The 16,802-nt window shown below is 46.3% G+C and overlaps 1 pseudogene; it reads right to left on the bottom strand.

Annotated features, from left to right (window-relative positions):
- Positions 1–16,802, bottom strand: part of LOC146398900 (sushi domain-containing protein 4-like) — a 60,189-nt pseudogene that overhangs the window by 21,003 nt on the left and 22,384 nt on the right.

Genomic DNA, 16,802 nt, shown 5'->3' with positions numbered 1-16,802 from the left:
CTGTCTTTTCTGTTCCTACACAGGATTCACTTTGAGGTCACAAGTCACTTCTGCACAAGGCAGGCTTCCTGGATGGAGAGATGATACGGGCTCCTCTTGTAACAGAATGAGTTTTGTCATGGGAATAAGTCACACTGCAAAGGCAGCTCGGTGGCTGGGATCCCTCCCTGTCCAAACTGGCTTTGAGTTCTCATCCCAAATTGGAAAATTTCAAGTGATTTTACATTTGGCCAAAGTTTCTTATTTTTGCTTCTTTTCTTATATAAGGATGCAGATTTAAGAGGACCCCTGGGGGCTAGAGGGTTCTTAGGCAATCACATGGCTGTATTGCCTATTAGCAAATCAAAACTGATTCAACTTGCATCTGTGTCCATGTGGGCTGGGAATGAGTGGGAAGGGCCAGGGGGTGGGAACACAGTGGGCTTTCTGAGTTTGGGGACTGGCTGGATTTAAAAACAAAAAGTTCTGTGTGTTCCCATCATTGCACAGCAGAAACAAATCCAACTAGGAACCATGAGGTTGTTGGTTTGATCCCTGGCCTCACTCAGTGGGTTAAGGATCTGGTGTTGCCATGAGCTGTGGTGCAGGTCACAGATGTGGCTCAGATCTGGCATTGCAGTGGCTCTGGTGTAGGCCAGCAGCTATAGCTTCCTATTTGACCTCCTAACCTGGGAACCTCCATGTGCTTCAGGTGCGGCCCTAAAAAAGCAAAAGACAAAAAAAAAGTTTTGGATGTTCAGCTTCTAATGAGGTCAGGTTTGCTTGTTCCTGGGAGCAATGCCTGCCACAAGGCTTAAAAAGCCCATGGATAGCTGAGTGCTGAAGGAACCATCACCCATAACATGGGGAAAAAAACTGAAGGCTCCGACAGTTCCTGGGAAGTTTTAGTCCTCTGATTGGGGAAAGTAAACACACAAGTGCAGCAAAACCTCCTGGGGCCCTGGGTTCACACTCTCAGTCTTCCTGGGAAGTCCAAGTCCCTGCTGTCTTGGGGGCAGAGCCCAGGCATCAGGTGGCAGAGCCAATCCAGTCAGAGCAAAAGGTGACCCACCATGCCCACCCCCATGCCCCCAGTTCCTTCAAAACCAGAGACCCTTTGAGAACCCCTTCAATGGGGCCTCAGAGTAGGTGACAAGCTTCTCTACCACTAGGGGCCCAGAGAAACTTACAAAGGGAATGTTGCAAATGGAGCCCCACCTGTGCAGAGAGTGAAATTCCACTGACCACAGGCGGGATGAACCAACCTGGGGGCAGAGATCTTGTGTCACATCTGCCTCTGTGTTCTCCATGCCTTGCAAAATGCTCAGCACATGCACACAAAAGAGTTTGCTGAATGCATAAGTGAATCTAAGAGGCATTTATTTAAAAGAGCATATACCACTGATTTGGGTAACTTTCTATTCAAACTCTGATCCCATTAAATGTTTAACTTGTCCTTTTTTTCTAGATTTGAGCCCATATTTTCCCCTAGAGGATACTGAAAGAAGGATGTGTGGTTTAAGGACCTAGCCCTCTAATTTAATGGTTGGGAAACAGATAGGTCTTTATGTGGGGAGTTCCCAAGCAAGGACTCAAAAGTCCAAGCTCTAGGAGTTCCCACTTTGGCACAGCAGAAATGAATTCAACTGGTATCCATGAGGACTGGGGTTTGATCCTTGGCCTTGCTCAGTGGGTTAAGGATCTGGCATTGCCATGAGCTGTGGTGCAGGTCACAGATGTGGCTCAGATATCACGTCAGTGTGAATGTGGTGTAGAGTGGAAGCTACTAGCCAATTCCTCAGCCCCTAGACTTCCATATGCCACAAGTGCAGCCCTAAAACGCAAAAAAAAAAAAAAAAAAATTCCAAGCTCTGGCATCAACCAGCTGTCTTCCCAGCCCTCAGAATGATGCAGTGGCGTGATCTCAGCCATTGTTAACCTGCCCCCAGGAATTCCTGCCAATAGGCACCCAGCAACTGTGTTACTTCCAGGGCATTCGAAAACCTGAATGTGAACAGTATGTTCTGAATACTTAAGGCTGTTGGATGGTCCTTCCCCGTGCAGACCATGTTTTTCTGCAGCCACGGCTAGCCAGCATCCTCTGCAGCCCCAACATCATAGCATCAATGGGACTCTGAGCATTTAGTACTGCTTCTGAAATGTGTGTATTTGCAGCCCTACCTATAACCATTTGTTGCAGGCTTGGCTCACATGCTTATTTTTATGCCCCTCAATAACCTCCTATAATCCACCTTCACACCACTGGGCTGGCATGCCTCACACAGACTGAGGCTTGTTGCTTTGGCCAATGAGCTCTTCAGAGCCTCAAAATGCACTGTCCTCCTGAATGAGTGAGACGGTTAGACTCTCTTTCCCCAAATTCCTAAGCAGAGACAAAAACTAAACAAACAAATACAAAAACAAAACAAGCAAAAAAACCTCAAGCATGCTTCTGTTTGGTTTCCAGGGAAAAGAAACCAACAACTCATAAATTCCTAGATAGAATTTTTCATTTCCTGATTGTGATACCATTTACCAGAACCTTCGCTCTACATCATCCAGATGCAGAAGCAGGCACGTGGTCCTTGGTAAGGGTGGACACAGGCACCATGCAGGAGGATGCTCATCTCTGGGATCTGTCATCTTGTTCTCCCCATAAGGGTGTAAGCTCTTCAAAGGAGGGAAGGATGTCTATTTCTTCCTTTCTGTCCCAGAGCCCAACATTTGTATTGCTCTGTGCCTAGAAGGGGTCCTGTAACCACAGCTGACAACCTAGACCAAGTTCTTAGTGCTTACAAATTAGAAACTGCCCACATTCACTATCAAAGCCCTTTAAAAAAATTCTTGAATTGTGTGGGGATTGGTGTGAGAAAGAGAGAGAGCTGAGAACCTTAGAGATGAAGATGGCCTGAGAATCAAAAACATTAAGATACATAGAAATATCCCACTCCTGGGCATCTACCCAGAGAAAACCATGACTCAAAAAGACACACATACTCCAACGTTCATTGCAGCAGCACTTGCAATAGCCAAGACATGGAAACAACCTAAATGTCCATTGACAGAGGAGTGGATCAAGAAGATATGGTACATATACAGAATGGAATATTACTCAGCAATTAAAAAGAGAGTAATAACGGCATTAATAGCCACACAGTTGGACCTAGAGATTATCATGCTAAGTGAAGTCAGTCAGACAATGAGACACCAACATCAAATGCTATCACTTACATATGGAATCTAAAAAAAGGACACAATGAACTACTTTGCAGAATGGATCCTGACTCACAGATTTTGAAAAACGTATGTTTTCCAAATGAGATGGGTTTGGGGGTGGGGGGGGAAGGCACTGAGGGTTTGGGGTGGAAATGCTGTAAAATTTGGTTGTGATGATTGTTTTACAACTATGCATGTAATAAAATGCATTAAGTAATAAAAAAAAGATACAGAGAAATAAGGAAAAGCACTCAGGCCTACTGTGAGAACAGACCCACCAAACAGAAACCTACTGGGCCCTTTGCAGGCTCAAATTTATACATTCATGGATTTTAAAATGATGGAGCTGACATTCTGGTTCAAGATTCTGTGATTTGATGTGTTTTATCCCCACAAATCAGCATTGGGAAAACAGACATAAGATAGGTGTCCTGTAACTTGGTTGGATGGGTGCAATAACACGGGCCCCTGAACCCATCACCCACACTCCTGTGCCTTGGAAATCCTGCCACCTATGGTGCAGCTGCCAGAGCTCTCCCTGCCAAATTATAATCTCCTTCGTGAAGCCAGGCCCCAATCACAGGACTGTTGACATTGAGTGTGACAGGTGTCTCTTGACACTGGAGCCAGTGAGGCTGGCACTGTTACATCAGGGAGAAGAAGCACAATGTGGTGGGAAAAGCCATGGCCAAAAGTTGGAGGTGTAGACAAGTCAAATCACCCTGCGAAGTGTCAGTCTCCAGGCTTGTGAAAGGAGATGCAATACCCAAGCAGCCCAGCTGGCTGAGGTGAGGCTCCACTGTGATGGGGGCAGTAATGAGCCCTTGGGGACAGTGGTCAGGGCTCTCTGCCACCCAGTGGGCAGCAGGGCCTCCTCTGGACTCTGGCCCCCTGAAGCTGGGATTTCCACTGGGAGGAAAACTGGACCCAAAGAACACATCCTTTCCTATGAAATAACTCTTTTACATTTTTTGAAAAATGGCCATAAAGGTATCAAATGGTGAAGAAAGCCAAGCAAATTAGATAATCCATCCCTAGCTAATGCATCTGGGTGATGAAGAGAATGGGCTTTGAAATGGCAAAGACCTGTTTGAGTCCCCACTCCCCCATGTACTATCTTGTGACTCTGGGTGAGTTACTGACCCTTTAGAAACTTGGGTTTGCTCATCAGTAACATGCAGTTAAAATTAGTCTCCAGTTCACAAAGGCAGCAAGGGGACTAAATGAAATATTGTGTCAAACATTCTGACACACAGGAAGCTCTCAAGATTAATGGCAATTATTCCTATTGTTCAGTATTTCCTCCCATGTTTGGGGATTTGTCTTATACAAACACACTTAAAAGTATGTGAATAACCAAAACTGCAGCTGGCAAAATAATGTCATGATGTAATGCATAAAAGCCTGACACGAGTTCCCAGTGTGGCTCAGTGGTTATTGAACCTGACTAGAATCCATGAGGATGCGGGTTTGATCCCTGGCCCCTCTCAGTGGGTTGAGGATCTGGCCTTGCCCTGAACTGTGGTATAGGTCACAGACACAGCTCACATCCCGTGTTGCTGTGGCTGTGGTGTAGGCTGGCAGCTATAGCTCTGATTAGACCCCTAGCCTGAGAACCTCCATTTGCCATGGGTGCAGCCCTCAAATACAAAAAAAGACCGAAAAAACAAAAAGCCCAGCACTTTACTCATACAGTCACCTCCAGATTCTCATTTATTATGCCTCTGTTCACAATTCTCAGAGCAGTAAAAATGGTAGATGCTTGATTGACCACCTACTATGTGCTGGGCACATCACTGAATGCATTACATGCATTGCCACACTGGATACTCACAGCCCCATGAGGTAAGTATCCTCATCTTCCCATTTTACAGACGAGGATGTGGAGGCCAAGAGAAGTTAAGTGACTTGCCCCAGGTTGAAAGGATACATTAGGAAAGTGCGGATGTAAACCCACACTTGAATCAGTACACTGCAGCACCCCAACCATCACCTGGGGCTCATAGCAGGTGAGAAAAAGCATTGGGGCATGGTACAATCTGCAGTGACAGGTATACTGACAGCTGATGGACTGATGGATAGGAAGCTCACAGAGACAGGCTTCCAGAGCTTTCCTGCTGTGGCTCAGCAGGTTAAGAACACAACGTGTATCCATGAGGATGTGAATTTGATCCCTGGCCTTGCCCAGTGGGTTAAGGATCCCATGCTGCTGTGGCTTGTGGCATAGGCCAGCAGCTGAAGCTCCAATTGGACCTCTAGCCCTGGAACTTCCAAATGCAGCAGGTGTAGCCATGAGAGAGAGAGAAAGGTTCCCACAGCTCAACCATCTGGCCATTCACCAGCCATCTGACTGCTGGGGTCAGAACACCCTCATATATTTCAAAGCCCTGAATAGCAGCATGATCCAAATTACAGCACACTAACTGTCACCCTGCCAACAAGAAAAGTCAAACTGTATGCTCAGGAAGACAGGAAATTGAGGGGAGGGGAAGTGTGGGTGACACAGGAAAGGGGCAGGTACTTTCCTTGTGGACAGCGTATCTGTGTGGTCTACTCATGGTCTACTTGCATAAGTAAGGCACCACCTTTGAAAAAGACACAATTCAAGAGTTAAAGAAATACAAACACCCAAGCACATCTGGATACATTGTTGAGAATCCTTATGTCTTCTTTTAACTCACTGCTTAGTTGAACCCAGTTTCTATCAAGATTTTTTTTTCTTTTTAGGGCCATACTCATGCCATATGGAGATTCCCAGGCTAGGGGTCAAATCTGAGCTCCTGCTGCCAGCCTACACTGCAGCCACAGCAATGTGGGATCCAAGTGGCATCTGTGACCCACACCATAGCACATAGCAATGCCAGATTGATCCCTGACCCACTGAGTGAGGCCAGGGAGCGAACCTGCATCCTCATGGATACAAGTCCCATTGGTTTCCGCTGTGCCATAATGGGAACCCCCAGTTTCTCTCAAGTTTTGAGACAAAATCCCCTTCAGACTTCTCTGTGCCTCTCAGTTTGGAATCATGCCTTTGGTAGCATTTAAAGCTCTCACAAACTAATTGCAACAGATAATTGCAAGGAACATGTATTTTGAAGGTAAAGACATAAAAATTATTTTTTAAAAACCGAAGAAAGAAGGTATCAGGTGGCCGTCTAAGTACAGGCAGCCATCGCCTGAGTTTCACCATCTCTCTGGGGCCCAGCCCAGGCTGGCAGAGCAAAAGGGACTCATGTCAAAGCTTGAGACCCATTTCCAATTAGAAGCAGCTGCAGCCTCTTGTCCAGAATCTTAGCTTGTTTCTCCTTGAAGTGAGGTTTTGTTTTACCCCTCTTCCCATCATATCCCCTTAGCTCCAAGAAAACAACTTATGAAGTCCCAAAATGAAGCTCATCAGAATATAAGTCCACAAAAGGCATTTAAACCAATTCCAAAAGATTTTAAAGTAGGCCTTTCAAATTGATAGGACCTTTAACTGATCCTCTATTTCTGGTTGTCTAAGTAGGGAGAAACCTCAAGGAACCAGAAAAGCCCCCATTCATCAGCAGCTACACTCATCTCACCTGCCAGTGGCATCGGGACAGCAGAAAAGCTGTTCCTAGGGGAGATGGGGCAGGGTGTGGGGTGCCCTGGGCCCTCCAGACAAGGGTTGCTAGATTTGGTAAATGAAAATACAGGCCATGGAAGTTCCCATCATGGTGCAGTGGAAATGAATCCGACTAGGAACCATGAGGTTGTGGGTTTGATCCCTGGCCTCGCTCAGTAGATTAACAATCCAGCATTGTGGTGAGCTGTAGTGTAGGTTTCAGACATGGCTAGGATCTGGCATTGCTCTCACTCTGGCATAGGCCAGCAGCTGTAGCTCCGATTAGACCCCTCACCTGGGAACCTCCATATGCCACAAGTGTGGCCCCCAAAAGACAAAAAAAGACCAACAAAAAGAAAAGAAAACACAGGACACTCACATATGGCCAAAGTTCAGAGAAACAAAGAATAATTTTTGACCATTAAGTCCCATCCAATAGTTAAGACATGTTCATAATAAAAAGTTACTTGTTTATAGAGTTCCCATTATGGTTCAGTGTGTTATGAATCTGACTAGTATCCATGAGGATGAAGGTTCAATCCTTGACCTCCCTCAGTGGGTTAAGGATCTGGTGCTGCTGTGAGCTGTGGTCTAGGTTGCAGATATGGCTTGGAGCTGGCACTATGCCAGCTGTGGCATAGGCTGATGGCTGCAACTCTGATTCAACCCCAAGCCTGGGAACTTCCATATGCTCTGGGTGCAGCCCTAAAAAGAAGAAAAAAAATATTTGTTGGTTTTTCTGAAATTCAGATTTAACTGGGTGATCTGTATTTTATGTGACATCTCGACTGTAGGCTCTGGTTCTCTAGGGGTTTCTGGATGGGTGGGCTCCACCCTCCAGCCCAGGTGAAGAGCAAGTGCCACTCATGCCCCTGCTGCCATTCTCACTTCTTCGGGCACCAAGCTCCGTTCTCTTCCCCTCCTTCCCCTCCTTCTCTCAAAGGGGGCTCCATGGCTCCAGCCAACCCACTCCAATCCATGGTCTCCCTTAGGAGACCCCTTCCATGATCCTCTCGCTGTCACCCCTGACAACACACCTGCTACTCTGACCCCACCCCTCACTGAGATGCATGCATGCAGACAGGGCTTGTAGGAATTTGGTGGTTTCTACATTCTAGTGGGTCTTGTTCTGTTTCCCAAGAAAATCTGCAAATGGGCTATGGTTGAAGGTTCCTTTCATTGTTTCTCTCATATACAGTTCCTCCTGTCTGCTGTATTCAGATGCCAAGAAGAAAATCAGGGTTTGTTTCATTTGATCATAACTTCAAGACCTGAACTGAAGCGAGGGCCACTCCAGCATACCCAACTTGCCTAGGAGAACTTTCTATAGACTCTACACACAGACACTGGCCTGATTCTGCAGTGGACACTCTGACCCCCACGAGACTTTAAACTGTTGATTAGTGCTCCTCAGGGTACCATACTCAAAAAGAATCACATACATTTAACAAAAACAGGAAAGAATGATCTAGTTGTTTCAGGCTTCCAAGTGTGTGCTTATAGCAAACTTTTACAGCTAAGCCATAAAATGCATGGAAATAGGAAGAAGCATTGACACAACAATAAAACAAGGGGTGAGATTAATGATGCCATGATACAATCTGTTTTCATTTGGTGCAGAGACAATTAATTTTTGAAGACATTTCATTTAACTTGGCAAGATTTTTCAGTTCAACCTTTGATGCTTGAAACACTTCTCTTTCATTCACTGTAAGCCTAAGAACCAAGGAAGGACAGTTTTATGTCTGGTTGTAAGTACTGCTTCACAGCAGATGGCCAGGCTTGCTGCCTCTGCTCAAGACAGAGGCAAGCAATGTGTACTCAGGGAATGAAAGTCATTGCTGACCATAATTCTCAACTCTTTATCTCCTAGCAACACATCCAATTTAATAAGCCACAATTCAGTTTCCAAAAGAATGAGATGTGTTAGCTTCCAGAGCAAGGCACCAGGGTAGGCTGGATGACCAGATAAGGCTGTATAAGCACTTGAGATCCTCAGACCCTTCAAGTTTGAATCCAGGGAAGCCTTGATGGGAGGTCACAGTGCCCACTGGGAAGGAGGTCTGGAACTCAGAGATGTTCACATAGCCATTAGAAGAGGTGAGTGGTCTCAGTCAGCCTGTGATGCAGGAGAAAAAAAGGGAAGAGTCTCATGAGGGTATCTTGGCACACCAGAAAGACAAAGCACTATACTTCTTTCAGAGTCCCCCACTGTAAATGGGGTATGGCTTCTGAGGACTGCCCAGCTTGTTCTTAAATGCTCAGACTTCCTAATGTCCAAACCTATTTTATTCATAAAGCAACAATTTGCTTTTATATTTGCAAGTGACATCAAGAGGGTCAGACAAGTAGGGAGGTAGTGATGGAGGGTTGCAGATCAGGACACCACTACCAGGGGGGCCCAGGCCTGACTACATATCAGAATCACCTTAGCAACTTCTTTATTCTTTTTAGGGCTGCACCTGTGGCATATGAAAGTTCCCAGTCTAGGGGTTGAATCAGAGCTACAGCTTCCAGCCTATGCCACAGCCACAGCAATGCAGGATCCAAGCTGCATCTGTGACCTAGACCACAGCTCATGGCAATGGAGCTCCTCAACCCATTAAGCCAGGGATGAAACCTGCATCCTCAGGGTACTATCACATTCCTAACCCACTGAGCCACAATGGGAACTCCTGGAAATTCTTAAAAACACCAATGCCCAGCCCTGTTCCCTGGGTCAGTGTATCTCCTGGAACCCCTATATTTCTCTTTCTTTCTTTCTGTTTTGCTTTTTAGGGCAGCACGTGCAGCATAGGTACATTCCCAGGCTAGGTGTTGGGAACTGGAGCTGTAGCTGCCTATCACAGCCACAGCCACAGCCATAGCTACAGACACATGGGATCTGAGCCACACCTGTGAACTACACCGTGGCTCACAGCAATGCCAGATCCTTAACCCATTGATAGAGGTGAGGGATCAACCCCCAATCCTCCTGGATATTACTTGGGTGTGTAACCTGCTAAGCTGCAAAGGGAACTCCCAACCCCTATCTTTTATTATGATTAATATTATTAATATTATTATGATTATCTTGTCTTTTTAGGACCACACCCATGGCATAAGGAGGTTCCCAGGCTAGGGTTTGAATCAGAGCTGCAGCCACAGCAACACCAGATCTGAGCTGCATCTGTGACCTAAACCACAGCTCATGGCAATGCCAGATCCTTAACCCCCTGAATGAGGCCAGGGATCAAGTCTGCATCCTTATGAAAGTTAGTCACATTTTATTTCCTCTGAGCCACAAAAGGAACTCCCACCCCTATCATATTCTTAAGCTCCCCAAGTAACCTTACAGTGCCACCAGGTCTGAGAACCACTGAGGTGCCAGAGAGGAAAGAGACACTCCAGCTGTTTCAGTGGGGGCGGTGGTGGTGGGGCAGATGAGCAGGCTGGATACAAACTGGCTTCCATGGCAGCAGATAACAGAACAAACACCTGCCTGACATGATGTGATTAAAGGTTTGAAAATCTAGTTGGGCTTTAGGTGCAAGAGGCAAGTAACATGCAGCAAAGTGGTTCTCACACTGAGAGTCACCCAGAGAGAGGGCTTATAGAACTCACCACTGCCCCCCAAGCAGCCCCCTGAGCTTCTGATTCAGTAGGTCTGGGTGAGATCCAAGCATGTGCACCATCAAAGGCTTCCAGGTGCTGCTGCTCTCACTGCAGGCCTGGGTCCCAGTGTTTGAGCAGCCCTGCTGTTGTGAGTCTGCACCAGGCACACCATTCTGAGTGAGCCTGAGACCTGGACCCCAGCTTCTGCAAAACAGCAACCACCTTTTTGTCCTGTTCCCTGTGCAGTCCAGTGGAACATTCCCAGTTGTTTGGCATCCCCCTCTGTGCAGTATCCACTGTGATCATGGCATGGCATACTGGCTTTGGCAGTCTTACTGGAGGGAATAATGACCCAGCAGAGCTGTTGCTCTTCCTGGGGAGAATAAATTGTGTGTGAAGGAAATAATGTATAATGGAAATACCCACTTTCCCTTCTAATCACCAAGTACAAAGTATATGGGAGAAGCTGCAGCAGAATCAGCTCTTCTTCTAAGCTGACTCTGTTACAGATCATGAGCCTGGGAGAGCTCTGGGTTTAGCACATCATTTGGGTCAGTGCCGAGTTAGATGGTGTCCGTATTGGGGCAAGCCCAGGGCAGTAAGTTGTGCAGAACACAAGGGGTATATACATGGGGCTGTGTAAGTGCCAAACTGGTGTCCTGGAGCCCTGCAGATCCCACAGACCCTGAAGATCCCTCAGGATGGGCCAGATAAGAAAGGCATGGTGCCCAGCCATCTTTCTGAGCAGTTCCAATGTCCTACAATGCCTTTTTCTTTTCCCCCAGAGCTGAAAACTGACAATGTTCATGGTAAAAGTGAAGTGTGTGTGGGTGGGGGGAGGTTGGCCATCAGGAATAAACTAGATCAATAATGGAGAAGAAATGGTAACCAAATTAACAGGAAGAAGGAAATGTGCTAGAAGCCTAGGCAGGGCTCCAATGAGTGGACCTCCTTGGAAGGAAGGTAGTCCTAAGCTACCCACAAAGATAAACTGCATCCTCTAGAGAAACACTAATTCTGACCCACAGGGAGAAGGAGGTATTGGAACATGGCTCTCCACAACACAAAGTTCCCTGGGGGAAAATGGCCTTGGAACAGTGCCCCCCACCCTCAAAAGGAGACAGAAAGGGGCTGTAACATGTGCAGCTAATCAAGAGGAAAAGCTAGGCTCACCCTTGGTTGGAGACAGCCTGTCCTAAAATACAGGGGAAAACTGGCTTCCACTCAATAGTTCAATGTGATTTCTATTTGCACTTCTAGATAATAGAGAGAAGGCTCCTCAGAATTTAGCCCCTGGATCTATAGGTGCAAATAATAGTTACAGGATGAACTGTCACTCCAAGGGCCAATTATATTCCCCCCTGGGGACTCAAGAGCTGTGTCAGGCTGTCTAAAGCAACCCCTGCATGTGTTTGATGCCTGAGCAGGCAGATGGCAAGGTGCTAGGGTTGGAGAGGATTAGGGCCCAGACCAGGGGCACCTCCTTGGTGGAGCTTGAGGGGTCTGGGGAGGGATGAAGGTGGGCTTTGGGGTGTATGGCTGTTTGGAGAAGCACACCTCTCAAGAGCAGCTGGCCAGCTCTTCTCTTGTTGCAGAAAACATCCAAGCTGTGTTTTGACCAGGATTTAGTAAGGGGGGAGAGTCAGGAGGGGCCAGAAAGATCCAGCAGAAGCCCAATTCCGAACTCTGGACAATGACACCCCAAGACATCTATTGCCACAAGGCATTTCAAAAACATCATTGGGGGCAAAAATAACTCCTAAAGAAGCATGTTGTGTTTAAGGACATAAAGGGAAACCAAAAGAGTGGGAGAACCAAAAGATAAATGGAAAATATTAATGCAAGAAGTGGCTGGAGTCCAAAATAATTTTCCTGGCTGATACTCAGATAGTGGGGCAGGACCGGAAGGAATCAGTGGTTCAGCAAGTTCATTTGAATAAAGCACCCCACCTAAAAGCTGGCTGCTGATTCTGTGAACAGTCTCCCAGAATGTAAATACAACATGCATCTCCTTTAAAAATATAACACACAATGTGCTAAACAACACAGGAGGTTTATGGGGGGCGGTGGGAGAAAGCAGGCAGATGAGACCCTGGGCTGCCGCTGCCCCCTAATCCTGAAGCTTTTGTTTCTTCAAGGGGCCATGATGCCTCAGCTCTCGCATAAGGAAATGATTTATTTCCAACTCTGGGGCATGAAAAGTAATAACAGAGTCTGCCAGTTGTTTCCCAGCCTCAACATCCCGATTTTAACATGCCAGTGCTTTTGGTGCAAAGAAGATTGCTCGCCCTCTCCCTTGCATTATGAATTATGCATGGACTTTTTGGTCCTTTGGTCCATGTCCCACATCAAAAAAAATAAAATAAAATAAAATTGGAATTAGTGCAATCTCGAGGGCTTATTTTCACAAACAGGGTCCTCTGGTTCCACCAGGCAAATTTAAAAAATGCAAGAGGATGAATATTCACTTTATGGTCTGGATGAAATTTGAATTTGATTACTTTTCTGCTCCTCATGCATTATAAAAAAGGATAACATTAGTAAGAGAAAATAGTCTCTGTAAGATTGACTTTACATATATTTGCACCACTATGGAAATTGGTATAAAGGCTCTGTTATTCCAATTAAATATATAATTGTTCATCATACCCTTCCCAGCCCAGTTACAAGGCTCCTAATTCAGCAACTACATTTGGTTTCATAGTGAATGGAGACATCTGACATGCTGGAGAATAAGACATTTCCCATTTAAACTTTAAAGCTGGATCTTCAGAGCTGCAAAGAACCCAAGGGACAATGTGGAGATGCTGAGAACAGAGCTTTGGCGATCAGAGTGCAGTAGGGCTGAACCATGGGTTGTGTGTGGCTTTGCATTTCTCTCTGGCATCTTACTGGAGAAGCGAGTCCACACTCTACAATCACGTCTGCCAAAAGAAGAGCAGAAAAGCACAGCCTCCGCCCAGTACCTTGGCAAATGGGCAGATTGTCCCACGTTCCATCATCATGACACAGTAAAACCACATTGTACATGTCAGGGTAACGGATCTTGAATCCTTTGTGACAAGTGATTATTAACTTGTCTCCATGTCTGTATGTCTTGTTATGAATCTCAGCATCTTCAATTTGTGGGATATGACAATCTACATTTGGGTAAAGGGATACATTATTTTTGGAGTTTAAACCATTTTGTGCTTCATGGCTTCACAAGAAAGCTCTTATTTTCAGACCTGGTCTCTACCTACATGGCAATCTGAGAAGTGATTGCTTATGTATCACAAGGCTTGGGTCACAGTGCTGAGTAAAAGAACTGGTTTCATGGGAAAACAGAGAGAGGGACCAATGGGGGGGTGGTCCAGACCCAAAAGGAGCTCTCTTTCCTGCCTGGGATAGGTCACACCCTACAGATGAGCTTATAATTTTAGAAATGAGTGAACAAAGATAGAGGATGGGGCTTCACCTGAAATCTCTATCTGTCTGTACGCTTGGCCATGAGAGTGGGCAAGCATGGTGTGATGCAGCCTGCCTGGCTGGTCTCCTATGCCTCTGCCTGTGGGGTAAAGGGCTGGGCATGATAAGAAAATGTGCTTTGTAGAACCACAGGGGGCTGAGCCATCAGTGTATCTGCTGTTGGCCTTTCCCATCCTCCTTATACGTGTCTAAAAAGTTAATAAATGGAGTGGCACATCCTACTGCCAATATGCCAGTATTTCAAAGGCTCAGAGGAAGCAAAGATGGGGTCAGAACAGAACGCAGGGCCTGGGAGGCAAGAGGCAATGCAGGAGTCAGGAAAAGGGTGGTGGGGGAAGGATGAGCCCACACAACAAAATGGTTAAAAGATAAAAGTAACTCTACAATTGATTCATTCTAATTCTACTTCCAGTTTACCCTACAGGCCAAGTCACTCTTCTGCCAAGTTGGATCCAGTTCACCCTGCCCCCATCCCTGCCCAAAACACCCACCTTTAAAATCCCATGTGGTGCAAGCGGCCTTGGTGTCACCAACTCCTATGGGCACATTCTGTTGAAGGTCTCTGATTTTACGTGCATATATGCTATAAGCCTGAGCCATTTATTTCTACCTTTATTTTTTTTTTTTCTCTTTTTAGGGCCACACCATGGCAAATGGAGGTTCCCAGGCTAGGAGTCTAATCTGAGCTACAGCTGTCAGCCTACACCACAGCCACAGCAACAAGGGATCCAAGCCACGTCTGCAACCTCCACCACAGCTCAAGGCAACACCAGCTCCTTAACCTACTGAGTGATGCTTGGGACCAAACCCACAACCTCATGGTTCCTAGTCTGATTTGTTTCCACTAAGCCATGACAGGAACTGTCTATTCTTACCTGTAGAGTCGGGTAGATGAGATGTGTTCCCAGTTTGTTGCTTCTTACTTTTTTTTTGAAGCAAGGAAACATTTTAAAATAGCACTTTGAGGATCAGACAAACCTACAGAAATTTCTCAGTGGGTTTCTCAGCCATTCCCTAAAGGCTATGGAATCCAGAAGAGGCTGGTACCATCTTAATAGGAAGCCTGGTTCTCAAGTTCCTCTAAGCTTTGAAGAGTCAGCTGTAAGGTACTAAGCCCTTAGATTCAGGGGGCTGACTGGTGGATGATTCAGGGTGGGGGGTCGAATCTGGGTGGCTTTACAAAGAGCATGTCCAAGGAATTTTTTTTTTTTTTGGCTGCCCCACAGCATATGGAATTCCCAGGCCAGGGATCAGATCTGAGACACAGTCATGACCTGAGCCACAGGTGCAGCATCACCAGATCCTTAACCCACTGCACCAGGCCAGGGATCAAACCTGAATCCCAGTGGTCCCAAGATGCTGCCAATCCTGTCATGCCACAGTGGGAGCTCTGTCCCAGGAGCTTTGATGTGGGGCTGGGGCTGGGTTTACTGGGAGCACTCTGACAATGGCCTCTGGAAACTAGGCCATCAGTGACAGGAAAGCCTGGGGCAGAAAAGGGCCCCCAAGGCAGAGGAGAGCCCTGACAGCTGGAGTGAATTGGTGGTGGCCATTCACCATCTCCTATGGGTCCTCCAGGTCCAAGCCCCTGCAAGCCCAGCTCTGCCTTTACCTCAGCCCTCATTAGCACCCTTAGCTTGAGAGCAGGGACTGTGTTGCCACTGCCTCTGACACTCTGCCTGTGTCACCAGACCTTTGTATATACCTGGCAGAGAATAAATCCATGTGGACCTTTGCCCAGGAAACCTGTGAGCCCATAGCCCCCACATGAGACTGATTGACAGGCTTTCAGGGTGGCTCCGGCAGCTAAGCCGTCCCCAGAGGAAACCCATCACCAGCCCTTCCATGTGCCTATGGATGTCAACAGAGTCTTGGATGGTGAACTGGGTTCTGGTTTCAATTTTACCTCTCATTTTTGCATTTCAGGCTATGGAAAGAGGTCTTCTAGCTGTTCCTCTTTAACCAACAGTTTCTCTACCAGAATAGCTGAATCCCTCCCAAAACAATGCCAGAATAATCCTGACTGGAGTCACAGAAAACTGAGAGCTCTTGGCATACCACTGCTGCTTTCTTCTTAGGGGAAAATGGGAATGACATTTTTTTCAATATCACTACGCAGAAATTACTCACAGCAAATAAAAATGCATTTATCAAGTCACCTATCTGTAAAATCTGGGCTGTAAATAGAGCCTGTGGCAGTCATTTATATGACTAAACAACTATTTTCATGACTGATTCAAAACTTGTTCATGAATTAACTAACATACTCAGAGGGTGGCCAGCAAGAGGCAGTGAATTCAATGGACAGAAATGTCCATTTAGATTGTGACATATGGGTTGTGGCTGACCAGGAGCAGAAGCATCCAAGCTTTGTTTCCAAGGGTGGTTTCTCTGCATAGGGCTCTGTAGGAAGAACATGTCAAACTTCTCATTAGAACTTCATAGAGTTCCTGCTTCAGCTCAATGGGTTATGAACCCAACTAGTATCCATGAGGATGTGGGTTTGATCCCTGGCCTCACTCAGTGGATTAGGGATCCAGCATTGCCATGAGTTGCAGTGTAGGTTGTAGATGTGGTTCAGATCTGGTGTTGCTGTGACTGTGGTGTAGGCCCCTAGCCTGGGAACTTCCATATGTCACAGGTGGAGCCCTAAAAAGAACAAAAATCCAAAATACTTCATGTGACCATAAGTAGAAGTTGGGGGCTATGTGTTCAAAGGGAATCCACAGCCCCCCCCCCAATCCCAGTAATTATGTACTCTACTCAAGGAAGACTTAGCGTAGCAGAGTTCCCATCATGGTGAAGCAGAAATGAATCTGACTAGTATCCATGAGGTTGCAGGTTTGATACCTAGCCTTGCTCATCAGGTTAAAGATCTTGCATTGCCATTAGCTGTGGTGTAGATCTCAGATGTGGCTCAGATCTGATGTTGATGTAGCTGTGGTGTAAGATGGGAGTT

This window comes from Sus scrofa, chromosome 10 (genome assembly GCF_054392235.1).
Source record: "Sus scrofa isolate SSC_HxYL_T2T_F1_AM1 chromosome 10, Sscrofa_HxYL_maternal_Yorkshire_Landrace_v2.0, whole genome shotgun sequence".
In the NCBI taxonomy this organism is placed as follows: Eukaryota; Metazoa; Chordata; class Mammalia; order Artiodactyla; family Suidae; genus Sus; species Sus scrofa.
This window is presented reverse-complemented; position numbering and strand designations above follow the sequence as displayed.